The sequence below is a fragment of the Symphalangus syndactylus genome, chromosome 13 (assembly GCF_028878055.3).
Source record: "Symphalangus syndactylus isolate Jambi chromosome 13, NHGRI_mSymSyn1-v2.1_pri, whole genome shotgun sequence".
Lineage (NCBI taxonomy): Eukaryota > Metazoa > Chordata > Mammalia > Primates > Hylobatidae > Symphalangus > Symphalangus syndactylus.
In genome coordinates, this window is record NC_072435.2 from 124,063,239 (window position 1) to 124,081,261 (window position 18,023).

Sequence of the window (18,023 nt, forward strand, 5' to 3'; positions counted from 1 at the left end):
GGATAGTATATGTATCTGGTTTGTTTTCACCCAGCCAAATCAGGTAATAGCAGCTCTGTTGCCAAGGGACAGTCTCTTAAAGCAGCATGTTAATTGCACAACTAATGTGTGCGTACACTCTCCCTTATTTTACAAAAAAAAAAAAAAAAAAATCTAGTAAAGCTAAAACACATGTGACCATCCCAAAGCTCTCATCTCCCTTCTACTCCTCTTAGGTAATTACTTCTGTAAGTGTGATTTACTATTTATAATTTTTTTCTAAACATTTATGTATATGTGTGAGTACATATTTACACACAAACACACATATATACATATATACATACATATATACAATCATAGTGTTGTGTTTCAGTTTCTTGTTATTGTTACATAACTTAAATTTATTAATAGTTTATGGTAATAACAATACTAAATATATTTAATTAAATATATAATATATTTCATTCATTTTAATATATTAAAATTAATAGAATATTAAACTATACTATTATATATAAATACTAGTGTCAATGTAGTTGTTTTAACATAATTGTTTTAGCACAAATGATAGGTTCCTTGTGTGATAATTGTGTAATAATGGTAACTATCTACAAAATATCCACTCTCACCTACCTCCTTACTTACAGAATACTAAATTTGTTGGAGGTGGCAACATGCTTAACTAAAAACACAGATGCTTCTCTACTTGTGGTGGGGTTATGTACTGATAAATCCATCGTAAATTGAAAATATTCTAAGTTTGAAAATACATTTAATACACCTAACCTATGAAACATCACAGCTCAGCCTAGCCTACCTTAAACATGTTCAGAACACTTACATTAACCTACATCTGGGCAAAATCATCTAACAGAAAGCCTATTTTATGATAAGGCATTGACTATCTCATGTAATTTATTGAATACTGTTCTGAAAGTGAAAAGCAAAATGGTTGCATGAGTATTCCAAGCACAGTTTCTACTGAACGGGTATCACTTTCACACCGTCATAAAGTAGAAAAATCCTACATTGCAGTATCCTAAGTTGGAGACCAACTGTAATCTCCTTCCCAGACCCCCTTGTAGTGGTGCAATTATGAGCCAGTATGGCAAGAACATATAAACTGATATTCACTGAGTTACCTGAGCCAATAAAAAAAAAGGTCAAGTAAATAGACTTACCTAATACAGACATTTTGCCCTTAATTTGTTACTCCTGGAACTCAGATGCAATGGCTGGATGGGTAGCAGCTTTGTTGTGGTCATAGGCATGAAGCCCTTTAATAGAGTTGGTGGTACAGAAAGATACATGGATGTGGGGTCCTTAGTGAGTTCATGGAGCCGTTGAATAAGCTCTGGGTAGTGTTTCTCTAAAGTTCTGTGGGGGAAAAAAAACTACAAAGAAAAGATAATTATTACAAATACTCGTGGTTATTTGTTTTTACATAATTGACGTTGTTCTGTAACTTAGTTTTCACCCAATAACACATCTTGGAGATCTTTCTACGCTAGTACATGTAGTTCTCCTTTCCAGTTGCTTCCTAATAATAGTAAAAAAATAATAGGTAGTTGTAAGTGGGAGTTGAACAGTGAGAACACATGGACACAGGGAGGGGAACATCACACACTGGGACCTGTCAGCAGGGTGAGGGGCAAGGGAAGAGAGAGAATTACAAATGCTCACATGCATTAGACAAATGCCTGATGCATGCGAGGCTTAAAACCTAGATGACATGTTGATAGGTGCAGCAAACCACCATGGCACATGTATGCCTATGTAACCTGCACATTCTGCACATGTATCTCAGAACTCAAAGTAAAAATAATAATAATAATAGGTAATGTTTTTGAGGCCCTACCATGTGCCAGGCATGACTCAGCACTTTGTATTGAGTAAGTTGTTTAATCTTCAAAATGGTCCCAAGAGGAGTGTGCTACAGAAGGGAACAGAGGCACAGACAGGCTAAGTGAGCACCCACCATCACAGCTAGGAAGTGGCCAGGCTGTGATTGGTGCCCTCTCCACAGGGCCCTGTCTGTCTCTCTTCTCTTTCTTTGTTCACTGCATTCTCTCCTGGGGTTTTGCTATGTTCAGGCAGTTTACTGTGGATAGGCCCTTCTGTTATTTCCAATGGGGCGCAAAGCTGCAGTGGACACCTTAGACATGTCTGCCTGTGCCCAGGAGTGGGAGTGACCCTAGGGTGGCCACTGACCAGGGAGCATCTTAGGTCAGCGGGTGGCACTCAGAGGCTTCAGTGCCTTCCAGTCAGGTGCCTCCACCATACATCAGCAGCTGTGACCCCTGGCTGCTGCTCCCCCCAGCCTCACTGGCCCCAAGGTGGGGGAGCCTTCTAGTAGTTGGGCGCAGGACATCTCTCTGCCGCTCGCCCATGGATAGAAGGTGGTTTCTCCCCCTTCCTCCAGCATACTGTCTCCACCTGTGTGCAGGGGCCATAGGGTTTGCTTAAGCTGAAGGCTTTGGTCCCACAGGGGAGAGAGAAAGGTCTGGGTAGGGCTTCGCTGTGTGTCTTCTAACGTGGTCCGTTCTGTCTCCCTTGTGAGTGCCTCTTTGTGGTTTGTGAGTTTGTAAAGGAAGGCGCATCTTTCTGGAACAATTGCAACCATCAGGGGCCTTCAGCACCCAGCTGCAGCAGTGTAGCAAGGCGGGCGGCAGTGAAAGGTCGTACGAGGAGGTCTATATTCCATAGAGAAACTTAAAAACCACCATAAAACAGAGCAAAAGTGGGTCTGCTTTTTGCTCTTACTGTGGGTTGACAATTTGAAATAACAAGTTGGTCCCCATGGAGGTGGACTGCACTCACCCCTCCCCTTGGGACGTTGTTGCCTCCTCCAAGGCCTGGGTCCCAGTGCTCCTCCCCCTTCTGCGTTCCAACCTTGCAGTCCTGCAGCATGGAGTCCTGTTGCCTCTCTCCTCACATGGCCACCTTCTGCTTCTAAACAATGAGTAGGGTACAAGGCTGCCCTCCCCTGTCATATCATACGCCCATGCTGACTTCTTCCCATCTGAGCCCTTCGCTATTGCGACTGGCCACCTCCCCTCTGCTCAGCCTCCCACAAGTTTGATAAACACAGTTTAATTGTCTGTGTGCTCCCTACAGAAGCAAGGCAGCATGGGGTACAGACAAGCCTCTTAGTTGATGTTGATGGAGGGAAGACCATTCCTTATCCTATCCCTCTGTTGACTGTTTTCCCCCGATTAACGTTAGGACCGAGATGGATGTCTTGCCGGTGCAATATTAAATAAGAACCGCGATAAGCTCAGAGGCCTCATCCATCAGACTGGATGCTGAGCATCAGTCAGTTAAGAACGACAAGAAGCCCTCTCAGGCTGGCTCAAGCCAGGGAGGAGAAAAGTACAGGGGCCTCCGGCTTCAGGCCCTGCTGGATTCAGGGGCTCCATCTCCTGACCTTTCTTTCCACGATGCTAACTGTACATACGTGCAAGCTGGCATTCAGCATCTCTAGACTGACCTGAGCATCAGCCAGTGATAGTTCTGCAACCTTTGTGTCTACCAAGGACTGACACTCTCTCTCCATAGGGAAAAATGGAGCTGGAGTGAGCTACGGATTTGAAATAAAGCCTAGGTCCTTTTGTAGTTCATAAGGGTGATGAGTGGGTTTTCATGCTCATGGGTGAGACATGTCTCCCTCAGACCTTGTTATGATGTTGGCACGTTGCCCATCTGATGTGAAAAATAAGAAATGAATAAAGAAAATACATAACATAAAGCCTGTGCTCTGAGACGGGACAGCGCAGAAGTGGGCACAGGGACCCTGAGTTCAAATTCTGATTTCGGAGTTCTTGGCTGTGTGACCTTGGCTGAATTACTCAATCTCTCTGGACCTCAATCTCTTTGTGTGAAAATTAGGGATAATAAAAATACTTCACGCATAGGGATATTGAAAGTACAAAGAAGTCGATATATGATATGCAGCACCCGGACCAGCAGGGTGTTGAATGATGGTTTTACTGTTGTCCTCCTCCCATCTTGTCCTCCTCCTGTCTTGATAATCCAGGTGTCACAAGGATAAAAGATTTCACCTTCCACTTAACGGATGTTTTTCCCCACTGACTTTTCAGAATTCTCCCTTATAATTCTCCATTCCCTCTTGGAAAGCTCAGTTTAAATGTCCTTTTCACACATTAAAGGCTTTAAAATGAAAGAGAAAATTGCTTTTATCTTCTGGTGTATTCTTTTCTCTTTTTGTTTACTCAACCATCAGGAAAGGATTTTCTACTTTGTCCCCTGAGACTTGTCATTAATGTAATCATTCTAAATGCTGGTATAACCAAACAAAACTACAGATGCTAACTAGCAAGCAGATGAAACTCACATGTGGGGGAAAAATGCAGATGACTCATTGGTACATACAAGTTTTTTTAAGTTATCTGTAATTAGTGAGAAAGAAAATATGTGGACTATATTAAAAATAAGCTCTTTATTTTTGAGGAAAAAGACCATCATAAAGAACAGGAATGCTGTCCTTTTTATTTACATGAATTGAGATAATTGGGACTCTCAGGATTAATGTAAGTTTCCATCATAAATAATACCACCATCTGTGATAAATGGATGCCTCTCTCTTTGAATAGATACAGTGAAACATTCTCAAACCATATGCTATGTGAGCAGCAAATGCAGATATTTAAATTCTGCTGTAAATGCTTATATTATACAACTCTAAATCCCTCCAGATTTTTTTTTCTTATTGGTTTCCATTTCCAAACTGTTTTGGAGGCATAGTAAAAACCGTGTTTACATTTTGCATCAAAGAGGCAAACCTGGTCTATAATTCAGATTGTAAAATGCACTGAAGAAACACTAAGAAAGTTCTCCTATGCATGAAGCACGACTCGGAAAGGCTTCCTCTCTATCAGGGGTCCGCACGCCATGGCCTGTGGGTCAAACACAGCCCACCACCAGTTTTTGTGTGGTGGTCTGAAAACTGAGATTTTTTTTTTGTTTTTATGTCTTTAGTTAGTTGGAAAAGTGTTGTTTAATAGAGAGGTAGTGTTTTTGACATGTGAAATTCAAATTCTAGTGTTTAAAAGTAAAGTTTTACTGGAACACAGACAGAGTTATTTGTTTACATTTGTCTCTGGCTGCGGTCACAGGAGGGTTGAGGAGTTGCACCATTTGGCCCACAGAGGCTGAAATATCTACTGCCTGGGCCTTTACAGAAAAAAAGTATGCTGACTCCTTCTTTATATGACTTGCAAAGCCGAGTTACCGCAGTTTGGATCAAGCAAGGTGTGTCCTCTTAGAAGTTTTGGCTGATAGGGAGAGAAAACCCTCACGCGCTGAGGAAGTCCACTGGCTCACGTGGCTGGAAGTGCAGCAGCAAGGTGAGATCCAGGCGAGCTTCTCCCGGGCCCCTCACTGGGCCAATCCCTGGGATAAAAGCACGGTCCATTCCCTCACTGTGCCCATCCATGGCTGAGCTTGTCTCTGGGTACTCATGCATAGATTCCAGATGGATAACAGTATTTATGGGGAGACTGGCTCACTCATTGGCCCCCGGGGTGAAAGGCGTTTGCTTAAGAGTGAGGGACCTTCTTTCCCAGAAGCCCTAACACACTTCTCCTTGTAGGTCCTTGGCCCAGTTTGGCCTGGGGCAGGGCTTTCCCAGCCCAGCACAGTGATCTTTGAGGCTGGATAACTCTGTGGGCGGGCTGTTCTGCGCAGTGTCGGTTGTTGAACAGCATGCCTGGCCTCTGACTGCCCACTAGATGCTAACAGGATGCCCCCCGACCCCGTTCTTTTTTTTTTTTTTTTTTTTTTTTTTTTTTTTTTTTGGCAGGGTGGGGGATAGAGTCTCACTCTGTTGCCCAGTCTGGAGTGCAGTGGCACAATCTCGGCTCATTGCACCCTCTGCTTCCCAGGTTCAAGCGATCAGCCTCCTGAGTAGCTGGGCTTACAGGCGCGCACCATCATACCTGGCTAATTTTTGCATTTTTTTGTGGAGATGGGGTTTCACCATGTTGGCCAGGCTGGTCTCAAACTCCTGACCTCAAGGGATCCACCCGCCTCAGCCTCCCAAAGTGCTGGGATTACAGGCTTAAGCCACCGCACCTGGCTGCCCCCCAGCACCATTCTTGACAATGGAAAAAATCTCCAGACATTGTCAAATGTCCCCTTGGGAGAAAAACTGCCTCTGTTTGAGAATCACGGGTTTAGGCCTATGTGTAACTGAACCAGGTAATGGGAATGAGCTTGGAATTGCCCTGTTTGATTTAGACCAGGGAATGGCAAACTACAGATCATGGGTCAAATCCAGCCTGTCACCTGTTTTGGTACGGCCTGCAAGCTAAATATGGTATTTACTTTTTTAAAGATTATATAAGTACCTATATAATATTGATTTTTGTTTTCTAGCCTGCAAAAACCTAAGACATTTACTATATGGTCCTTTAAGAAAAAGTTTGCCAACCCCTGGGTTAACACGAATCATTCTCAACCCTCACCTTTATGAGCCATGAAATGAAATCTCTGATTTGATAACCTACATATGTACATAATTAAAAACAAATCAGTATAGTGCTCTGTCATAGGCAGGAGAAATAATTCAAAGTAAAGTAATATTTTAACAGGTACATCTAGAAGGTCGAATGAAGTAGTCAGATACTTGCTCCTGTATTTAGAGTCACCATGGGTGTGTCAGCCACAGACGCAGACTGGTATAGCTATGTTGGTGCAAGTTGCATTTCACACGCAGATTGGACATTGTGGATGTAATTTTGGAAAAGGATCAACAACTTTTTAGATAAGTTTCATCAAAGTCTGATCTCCACCCCAGTAGTTGCAATTCTGGAACACGTACAGTATATGAAATCATTTGCCTTTCTCCCAATTATTTAGTGGATGTTTAAGATCGGCTCTTTGCTTGGATCACTGTAAGTGGGTTCCTCACCTCTGTGAATGTCCAGTAGGGCAACGTCATGCAGAATCTTGGCAATTCTTTGTGGTTGTAGAACAGTCTCGTGCTGTGCAGAAAACCTAGCAGAACTGGCTGTGATCTCTACATGTCAGTGGCGTTCCTCCCTCCAGTCATTGTCATAATCAAAAATGCCACCCTCCCCAAAGATGTTTACATCCCTCTCACCAGAGGCTGCAAATAAAAAGGAACTTTGCAGATGTGATTAAGGTAAGGCTCTTGAGATGGGGGGGACTATCCTGGATCATCCAGGTGGCCCTGATGTCATCACAGGGGTCCCTGTAGAGGGAGACAGGAAGTCAGGGGCGAGAGAAGCTGCCGAGGTATTGGCTTAGAAGAGAGAGACTCCAAGCTGAGGACTGCAGGTGACCTCCAGAAAATGGAAAAGGGAGCAGATTCTTCCCTGGAGCCTGCAGAAAGAAGGAACACAACCCTACTGACACTTCAGGGTTTGTTTGTTTGTTTTAGCTTTTCTTTTAAGTTCAGGGGTATATGTGCAGGATGTGCAGGTTTGTTACATAGGTAACCATGAGTCATGTGGGTTTGTTGTATAGATTATTTCATCACCCAGGTATTAAGCCCAGTATCCATTAGTAATTTTTCCTGATCCTCTCCCTCCTTCCACCCCCCACCCTCCGTTAGCCCCCAGTGTGTGTTGTTTCCCTAGTGACACTTTGATTTTAGACTTCTGACCTCCAGGACTATATAGAAAGAAAAAATATATATGCGTTGTTTTAAATGGCTAAGTTTGTAGTAATTCATTCCAGCAGCATGGGAAACTGACACACCGTCCCTCAGAGGAGCACCTGTCCTGGGAGAGCCCCAGCCTGAGCCAATCAGAACCCACCTGCAGAGGGACCTTGGTTCCAAGCCACACTGTGGGTGGTCAGCTGGGGAGGGCAGGTGGAGGATGTGGAGGAATCCGCCACATGGCCGCCAGGCAAGCCATTGGCTGAGCTTAACTTGCGGAAACCCTGACACCATGCAGTTAAAGCAGCCCATGTTAGATTTATAACTTCGCCTGGTAAATATTTCCCTCTGTGCCTACCCAGGGCACCCTTCTTGTGCTGATGAAGTCCAAGATTCTGAAGATTTTAGAGCAGACTTGAAAGGCACAGCTCCTTTGCTGTACTTCTGGGAGTCTGAGTAGCATCTGAGAGTGATTATGGAGCGCTCCCAGAGAAAAGGGGGGAAATATCCCCCCAGGGGCTCAGAGGGGAATATAAGTACCTGCTCTTTTAAAGGAGAGTTTGACGGTTACGAAATTGCAAACTGCGCTATGTAATTTCAGCAAAGGATATTCAGGGTTTGTTCAGAAGAGGCATTGAAATCAAATAATCCATTTATCAAGGTGCCTTTTGTTTCAATAAAAAAGAAACAATGAGCCATATTTAGCAGAGAGAGACATTCTGTGTCTGGGGAATGTTAATAAATCACCAATGGAGAGAGGAAAAAATATTCAGGCTTGCTTGTGTTTCAAGTAAGCTGCAGTGACTTGGAAGGAAAATCCAATCAGGGCTCTCCTTGAGGCGTATGGAGAAAGGCAAGCCCTGTTTTGCAGGTGTCTGATATCATATGAGTAAACCAGAGATGTCTGATGCGGGAGATGCCTCTGAAGTCCTGAAAAGAGCCCGCTTCCCTTAATTTCAGATTTTTCTTCCTCACATAGACATCACCCAATTTTTTTTTCGCATATAGATATCACCCTTCCCCCCACTATTTCTGTAGTTTTAAAAGCTTGTTACTATAACTGATGAACGTATTTGAGATAATGGTAATGATTATGATAATAGCAACAACAACTCCCAATTGTTAAGCATGCTGAGTGCTTAGTGTATTGCTTAAAGTGAGGCGGTCTTATGTGATTCCCATCATTGACATGAGGATTCTGAGGCTCAAGGGTTTAAGGTATTTTCCAAAAGACAAAAACAAAAAAAAAATCCTCATCTAGGAAGTTGTGGGACAAGGATTCATTGTTGAACTTCGTGTCGCTCCGTGAACTCCTAACCACTGTGATACATTTCTTCTTGCCGGGCTGGAGAAGGCTTTGATTAAAGTCCTTCCCCTGTTTCTTCCTATGTATGTAATACCTGACAAACTACCTCAGGCTTTCTATGTGGATCAGGTTAGATCAGGGTTTGTCAACCTCAGTGCTATTGACATTGTAGGCTGGATAGTTATTTGTGGTGGGGGCACTGTCTTGTGCCTTGTAAGATGTTTCGAACCATCCCTGGCTCCCACCGACTAGATGTCAATAACAGCTCCTCCCTGTTGTGACAGCCAAAAAATGTCTGCAGATGTCACCAAGTATTTCTCAAGAAAATCACCCTTAACCCTGACTTAGATGCTGTTCTTGAAAGTCCCTTGCACACCCTAAAACAAGTCCACTTGTGCCTGTGGATTATTTCAGGGGATGTTATTTTTATGTTTATCCAATTCAAGAGGGAAGCAGGACCTAGTAAAAATACTCTATTTGTGGGCGTATTTGTATATTTGTGGGCATCCACTGCCCACCCCATTTAGAGTAACCCCTGGCTTCATCCCATCTGCCTGGATGGACTTCCCACTGCCCACATGCTGGGATTCTGAGCTTTCCCTCCCCGATCTTTTGGTTACGTTGTTCTTCATCTAGAATTCTTGCCGTATTCCATTTAGCCTCTGGGGGTCCTACCATCCTTTATGTCCCAGCCTAGAGAACATCAACTGTAAAGAATCTATCCTGTCAACATGTCTGAAAGCGGTGACGAAGGCAGTGCATCACATTAGTGGGAAGGCACGTTCTCCCAGTGTTATCCTGTCTGGGCACTGAGTGACGTGGCCTTGCCATATTCCATTCAACCTCCTTAGGTCCTAACCGTCCTTTTTGTCCCAGCCCAGAGAACATCAGCTCTAAAGAATCCATCCCTGGTCAACACGTCTGAAAGTGAGCGTTGTGACGAAGGCAGTGCATCACCTTAGTGGAAAGGCTCATTCTCCCAGTGTTATCCTATCTGGGCATTGAGTGACGTGGCCATCTCCTGTGTCCACTATCTTAGAATCTCAAAAACTCAATTTCCGGCAGCAGCTTTGTGATAGAGTTCTCTGATGAACAACCGACGGAGGACACGATATCCCCAATGCTGACAGGCAGGTACAGATAAAGAAAATGGATAAACAGGAAGGGAGACAGCAATGAACGTGCTGTCCGCGTGGAGGCCAGATAGGCAGGTGCAGCTGTCAGCTGCTCCCCAGGCTCTCTCCTGTGGCTGTAGGAAACCAGCATTGGACTTTTCCAGGGGTATTGTTTCAGGTCAGTAAAAATGACTCAATTATCCTATCTTTCTGGGAGATGTTGGTGCAAGCAGATGAACTGGAGTAAGAGGAAAGACATTTGTCAGAACTCGCAATGACATGGCAGCCCTGGAATTGTTTCCTTGCAGTCAGGAGATAATGTTTCTAGGAGAAAACACACAGCAAAGGCTGGCAACCACCTCTGATTCCTTAATCTGCTTCCTCTGGGCTTCCCAAGATAAGAGGTAAGTTTAGGGAGCATACACGGTGCTGCAGCCTGTGAGGGTGCAGATGGACCCTGCATAGCTTCGTCGGGGAGTCGTTCATGTGAGCATCTCTGTGTTTGGCTGTTGGAGATACCTGGACATGGTGCGAAATCACCTGTTCAACCATATGAGAAAGTGAGAATTTCCTGCTTAATTATTTGAATTATTCTGAGTCTATCTAAGAGAAAATCTCATTTTGCAGCCGCTGTATCTTCAGCACCCGACACTTGATAATCTCCCTGCTTAACAAAGAAATGGCAAACTATGGCTCAGAGCTATAGACAGGCAGCAGTTAGGGGATGTGATCTTGGTTTTTTATTTACAGTAAGATTATTTAAACAAAATTATTTATATTAGTACATTATTAATTGCAATTTTAATTTATAAAGTTATCAATTATTAGTAAGCTCCTGGACCGATTAACAGTGCATACATTATCTGGTTCATGTCATGAGATTGAGGGAGATGTGAAGCTTAGGAAACACCACCCTCAGTTGAAAGCTCTGTGTACAGAGAGCTGCGCCAGGCGGTCTTGGGCATGTATGTACTCAAGAAATTCTTGATAAATTCTCAGCAGCCCCCATGGACAGGTGCTAGTGCATTATTTTATTGGGGAAAGGAATGATTGTTCTTGTCTGCTGCAACAATTGTTAGTTTACTTCTGGGTGACCATACGCTCTAAAAGTAGGCAAATGTGAGACAAAGAAGGTACTTACATGAAGGTGAAGTTTCCTCGACACCTCTGATGCACTGACACTGAATGGCTGCAGAGAGTCACCATCCCCTGGTACTGGATGCCAGAATGTCCGTGGATATTGGCTCCAATTCTTCCTACCACATGCGAGAAGTTCTGCCTTCCAACAAACGGTGTCTGCATTTTCCCTCATTGTACACCTTACTGCTATGTTTTGTGAAGTGGCTTCGTCCCCCATCTGGCTTGCTTCATGTTTGGGCTATTGGTCAAACTCCATGCATTCCTCAAGTGTTGAATGAGTTGTCACTGAGTCACATGGTATTCAAGACAGGAGGGTACTCTGCTGGATAAACACACTATCCTTTTTCCCATGGAGCTTCCAGTCTGTTAGGGCAGATGGTCATTAACCAAACATGCACACAAACAAGTATAAAATTACAGCTGTGTGAAAAGATATAAAAGAGAGGTGCATGGTGTTTTGGGAGGGGCACTGGACCTAGTGCGGAAGTCAGGGAGGCTTCCTATGAATAGAAGAGGTGAGGTGGATCTGGGAACCAAATGGAAATTAATTAGGCAGAAGGAGTGGCCATGCGTGAGACCCTGGAGATATGAAGGGGCAAGATGTATTTAAACTTCGGTAATAAATTTAAAACCCTGGAACAAGGATGTACTAAGATATAATTAAGATATAACCCTGCTTGCACCCTTATTATGAGTCGGGCAATTGCTAAACACTTCGTAGGCATCATCTCAGTGAACCCTCATGCACCTGGGAGGCAGGGAGTAGAGCAAGGTGAACCCTGTTGCCAAGTGGACCAGAATGTCCACTTGGAACCAGACAGCCAGGCATGAGTTTCAGCTACGTCACTTACAACCAGGAGATCTTGGGCAACGTTACTTACCTTCCCTATTCCTCAATTTCCTCTTCTGTAAAAAGTGGTCATCATGATACCCCCTAAGATTGTTGTGAAGAACTAATTGACATTCCACATGTAGAGCATTTAAAAACACACCTAGAACATGGTGATACGGTTTGGCCATGTCCCCACCCAAATCTCATCTCGAATTGTATCTCCCATAATCCCCACATACTGTGGGAGGAACCCGGTGGGAGGTAATTGAATCATCAGGGTGGGTTTTTGTGCTGTTCTCGTGATAGTGAATAAGTCTCACGAGATCTAATGGTTTTATAAAGGGCAGTTCCCCTGCACACACTGTCTTGCCTGCCACCATGTAAGATGTGGCTTTGCTTCTCCTTCACCTTCCACAATGATTGTGAGGCCTCCCCAGCCATGTGGAACTGAGAGTCCATTAAACCTCTTTTTCTTTTATAAATTACCCAGTCTCGGGTATTTCTTCATAGCGGTATGAAAGTGGACTAATACATATGGTCAATTCTTGATGACTGCTGGCCGCTCCATCAGGGCTTGTTTGATGATGAAACACCCTGAAATGCAGAGGCTTGATCATGTCCAAGGCCTCCTGAGTCTCGGGGCTTCTGATCTTGGCTGGGTTTGCTCACTTGTTTGGGGCTGGGCATGGGCTGCCTGATGCAGGATGGCCTCAGCTGGGATCGCACCGCTTCCCTCTACGTGGTCTCTTCTCCAGGCTGGCCCAGGCTTGTTCTTCTTCCTGCTATCAGGCGTCCAAAAGAGGCAGAGTGGAAATGTGCAAGGCCCCTTGAGACCTGGGCCCAGAATAGGCATGCTGTCACTTCTTCCATATTTTCTTGGCCAAAGCAAATCACGAGGTAGCCCAGATTCAAAGAGTGGGGAAATTGACTCCACCTCTTGATGGGAGAACTGCAAAGTCTCATGCGAAGGTTGTAGATCAGCATGTAGATACAGGAGATGGGGTGCCATTTTTTAATTGCCCTTCTATTGTTATGCTACATATCTAGATCAACCAGTCTCAATCTCTCTTTCTCTCTGTCTGTCTCTCTCTCCTCTTTATGGAAATTGAAGCTCCCTTAGCTACTGTACAAGGCCTTGCTCCTTTCTTTTACGGTGTCTGTCTCTTAGGTCAAATCTCTCATGAGCTGGAAGAGTTCAGAATGAGGCTCAACAGGAAGGAATGAGCTAGGTTTCACTTCACTTCATCCCTTCTCACTTTTCCTCATGCGAAGGATAAAGAGTGACCCGTTCAAAGAATGAAAGAACCCTAAGACAGGAGGTGAGACCACAAGCCCACTCCATCTGTATTTTATAGAAAGTAAACTCAGCATTTGCTTAAAAGAAAACGGGTTTCCTTTAGGCTTATTTCCAGTTAAGAAAAGGAGAGAAAAGGAATCTTTATGTCTAGGAAGAATGAAGAATGACAAGACAGCTTGTTGACAAATACTTCCTGTTGGCGAATGTCCCCACTGCAGATGGGCCTGGAATCCTGTGCCTCGCCCCTTCACAGAGCCCTTGGCTCACAACCTTCTCCAAACAGATGAGTCTCTAAGTCCCTACACTTCAAGATTTAAGAGCATTTTTTTGGATTGGGATAAATACCTCAAAATAAAAGCATCAGATGTGGCTTTTGGTTTTTACAAAATATGACAAGTTGCCTAAATAGTCCATGTTTAAGGACAGAGAGCCAGAGCTCTTTCTGGAGTGTCATACCTCGGCAGGGCCTTTTGTGAATGTTTTAAGCTGATTCTGAAATTAGGGGGTTAAAATGGAAGTGCCGAGCCATCCCTAAAGAGAGGGAGGCGAATGTGCCCTTGTTGCTGGTGACCCCAGAACAAGGCCTCTGGGCTGAGAACAGGAGAGAATGTTATTTCTTTGAAAAGCCATCTTGACAATCCAAGTCCGTTTGGCTGCAGCACCAAAGGCAGCTTTGATCTGTTCGCCAGTGTCCCTGCCGGGAAAAGGATTAGGGTCCTTCCAGAGGACAGCAGAGCCAGGCTGCCCCATATGCTGGCGGGTTGCACAGCCTGCACTGAGAGGAAGGGACAGCAGGGAAGGCTGGAAAGAAGGAGAGAGAGCAACTCCCATCTCCTCTGTCAATATACGAATGCAGGCTTGTTTGGGTTTTCTGGGGGTTTTAAAAAACAGAAGCCAGGAGATGGGCTTTCTTGGGTTTTCAAAGTTACCAACTGGAGCGGTTGAAGTTTCTGGGTCATGAGTGTGTAGCAAGTTCTCAGCCATGCCCTCATGTAGCATAAGCTCATGGGGGATCTTAGCAAAGAAAATATTCAAATAGCAAGGAGGCTGCTTGTGGTCCTTCTGTTGATGTCAGGGATGGTTCAAATAACCCTGGCAGCGAGGGGTGACATGCTGCACTTTCCTACCTTGGAGGTGAGCCTGTGAGCCCCCGGCATTCAGCGACTTAGCCGGCTGAATCCTGTAAATCAGGAATCTCAAACTCAAAAGCACCTGACGGACAAGCAGGCAGGACCATGGCGCACAGCGGGCTGAGTGTAGGATGGCAGCAACGCTGGGGCTGTAAGTCACCTCCTCCCATCGTCGCCATGCAGGGAGAAACCCCAAATGTTTCCAGTTCCTCCCATCTTCAAAGACAAGCTGGAAACCCAGAGACTCCCCAGTTTTAAAAAATTGAGTTTCACTTTATAAAGACTTTTTTAAAAAGCACTGTGGGCCAAGCAAAACCCATCCGCAGGCTGGGTGGAGCCCCAGAGTGAGCAGTCTGCGATGTCAGGTCTGAACAGATGCACAGCCCAGAGGCATGTGGTTTACGCTCCAATCAGTATCGCCACTTGGTGTGCTGAATCTCAGTAGGGGGCCAGAAGGACCCGAGCCTTGGAACTGGGCTCCCACCCAGTGGAGAGAGGGTGGCATGCTTATTCATTCTGCTAACTCATTTTACCTGGAAGAGTTAATAATGAACACTTTCTCCCTGGCTGAGAAAGAAGACGATGATGACAAGATAGTGTCTTTGGTGATCAATGACTGAAAGACACTCTCCACCCAAATGGATCAAGATTATCAAAGAATCTAATGAATTTAGGAATAATAATATGGTGGGGCATTGGCTCATTATTTTTGAGTAACATGAGAAAAATGGCTTATCTTATTACTGTTTTTTCCAACAAATGAATAAACATAAACAGGAAAAATCTCTAAGGAAGAAATGAGGAATTAAAAAAAGACCAAGATGTCTTACTTACATTTTATTTATTTCAATGAACAGTTTTATTTTGACACAGTTGGAGTCTTAAAGAAGAGTTACAAGAATAGTAAAAGCAATTTTCGTATACCCTTCATTCAGTTTCCTCAAATGGTGACATTTGACCATGTTCCTTTCACCTGAGTTCCCCTCCACCCCAAGCTGTTTGAGAGTAAATTGCAAGCAAACATAATGTCACTTTATCACTAGTTCTGAATATATATATACACACATATATATATATGTATATGTTTGTATGTATGTATTTTGAGACAGAGTCTCACTCTGTCACCAGGCTAGAGTGCAGTGGCATGATCTCGGCTCACTGCAACCTCCACCTCCAGGGCTCAAGTGATTCTCCTGCCTCAGCCTCCCGAGTAGCTGGGACTACAGGTGCACACCACCACACCGAGCTAATTTTTTTGTATTTTTAGTAGAGGCGGGGTTTCACCATGTTGGCCAGGATGCTCTCAATCTCTTGACCTTGTGATCTACCCACCTCGGCCTCCGAAAGGGCTGGGATTACAGGCATGAGCCACTGCGCCTGGCCCTGAATATATATTTTTTAAAATAAAGATGTTCTCTTATATAAGTATAGTACAATTATCAAAATGAAGAAATTAACATTGTTACAAAATTATTAGCTACTTTAGAGGCTTATTGCAAATTTTGCCAATGGTCTCAAAAATATTCCTTATAGGAAAATAAAATTTCTAATCATGTGTTGCCTTCAGTTTGGTGTATCTTTAGACGTCTTTTTATCCACAAGTCTGGAACAGTTCTTTCCACTTTCCTCTTAATTCATGACCTCAACATTTTTGATGAGTATAGGCCAATTACTTCATAGAATGAACTTAGACATTTCCTCATGATTAGATGAAATTATGCAAATTTTTGCAGAAATACTAGGGAACTGATATTGTGTTCTTCTCTGTGTGTGCATGTCGGGGGACAGTTCTCTGTTGGCCGCATTCCTGGTGATGTCAATTTTGGTCACTTGGTTAAAGCACTGCCTGCCAGGTTTCTCCACCAAAACCTACCAGTGTTTCCTTTGTAATTCAGTGAAGAACTTGGGGCTACCTTGTTTGAAGACAATTTAAGATGATGTGAATCTCCTGTTACTCATGAAACTCTCACCAGCTAGTTTTAGCGTCCACTTATGATCTTTGCCTGAATCAGTCACTACTGTGAATGTTGCCAATGATCAGTTTGGATCATATTATAAGGAAAAACTGTCCCTTCGATCTGACTTTATGACAGTATCATCAAGTCATAGATTCTTATTTCATTTAATGGCTTACAATCTTTTAATGTCATTATTTATTTTGATGGTCAAATTATCTTCAATGTGTTCAGTGCTGCTGTTCCTGCATCCTTTGGACATATTCTTATCATTCTAAGGGCTCTTCCTCTTTTCTGACACAATAAGATAGGTGTTCCAGGTTCTTGTACTAGGAATGAGACACTTTTCCAAGGAGTCCTGGTTTCTTTTAGTGAAGAATGGTATTTAGAAACCAATATCTGGGTGCTAGAGGTGATTATTGCTCTTGGGATCTCATTGAGGACAGAGTTAAGAAAAACATTTATGTACATACACATGCACACATACGTGTGTACACAATCTACCTCTATTTCTCTATCTGTATATATATATTATAAGCTGGAGTGTCTATATACCAATCCCATTCTAACCCACTGCAGGTTTCATTTTGCCCATATCCCTTTCTATATTTGTAACCGCTTCCCTGACAGTGAGAAACCAGGCTCCCGGGTTCACAATATATTTCTTATCTACTTGATAAGAAATATACAGAAAGTAGTTTCAGAATTGCTAATTCATACTTTTGTCCAAAACAAACTTACTATCATTCAATGTTTGTCTATGATTGTCTGTTGTCTTTAGCCTCAGGATTTATAGCCAAAATATGTGTCCAAAATTACTTGGATTAGTTCTCCCTTACCCTCCTTCAGTATGTGATTTTGACATTCATTTGAAATACAGTTAAGTTCATTTCTTTCCACTTGTAACCAGTTCAGGGTTTTTACTCGCCCGTGTTGATATTATTATCATATGTCAAACATTAACATGATTCCAAAGGTCAGAACTATACAAAAAAGCTACACCCTCCATCTTTTCTCCCCATCTTCAGCCCCCTTTATTTCTGCCGACCCGTTAGTAACCAACCTTGTAGACTCTGATTTCTTTTCTTGTGTGTTCATGTGTGTTACATGAATGAGCAGATACATAGACATTTTCTTATCTCCCTGGTATGGTTTGGCTCTGTCCCCACCCACATCTCACCTTGAATTGTAATAATCCCCATGTTTCAAGGGCAGGACCAGGTGGAGATAATTGAATCATGGGGGTAGTTTCCCATATATTGTTCTTGGGGTAGTGAGTAAGTCTCACAAGACTTACTTGTGGTTTTGTAAATGGGAGTTCCCCTGCACAAGCTCTCTTGCCTGCCACCATGAAAGATATCCCTTTGCTCTTCCTTTGCCTTCCACCATGATTGTGAGGCCTCTTAAACCTCTTTTTTAAATTACCCAGTCTGGGGTATGTCTTTATTAGCAGTGTGAAAACAGACTTATACACTCCCCTTCTTTCTTACACAGAAGTTAGTATACTCAGATAGCCTTCTGCACCATGCTTTTTCACTTAGCAGTATATTTTTGAAAGCACTCCATATTGCTTCATACAGATCTTCTTCCCTTTTTTATTGCAGCTCATGATACTCCACTG

At 43.5% G+C, this 18,023-nt stretch overlaps 1 protein-coding gene and 1 non-coding gene across 3 annotated transcripts in view; both read left to right on the plus strand.

The window, feature by feature from the left end:
• TMEM132C (transmembrane protein 132C) overlaps positions 1–18,023 on the plus strand; it is a 452,086-nt gene that overhangs the window by 127,797 nt on the left and 306,266 nt on the right. Inside the window, exon 1 of one of the 2 annotated variants that reach the window (XM_055237229.2) lies at positions 10,298–10,452. The exons of the other annotated variant lie outside the window; for it this stretch is intronic. The gene's annotated coding sequence lies outside the window, so the exon portion shown is untranslated. Of the gene's footprint in view, positions 1–10,297; positions 10,453–18,023 lie in introns of those variants that run through there. 2 annotated transcript variants of the gene reach the window in all.
• On the plus strand, positions 3,587–3,690 carry LOC129461364 (small nucleolar RNA U13). Its single transcript, XR_008650513.1, has one exon. It is a non-coding gene; the product is annotated as a small nucleolar RNA U13 (small nucleolar RNA).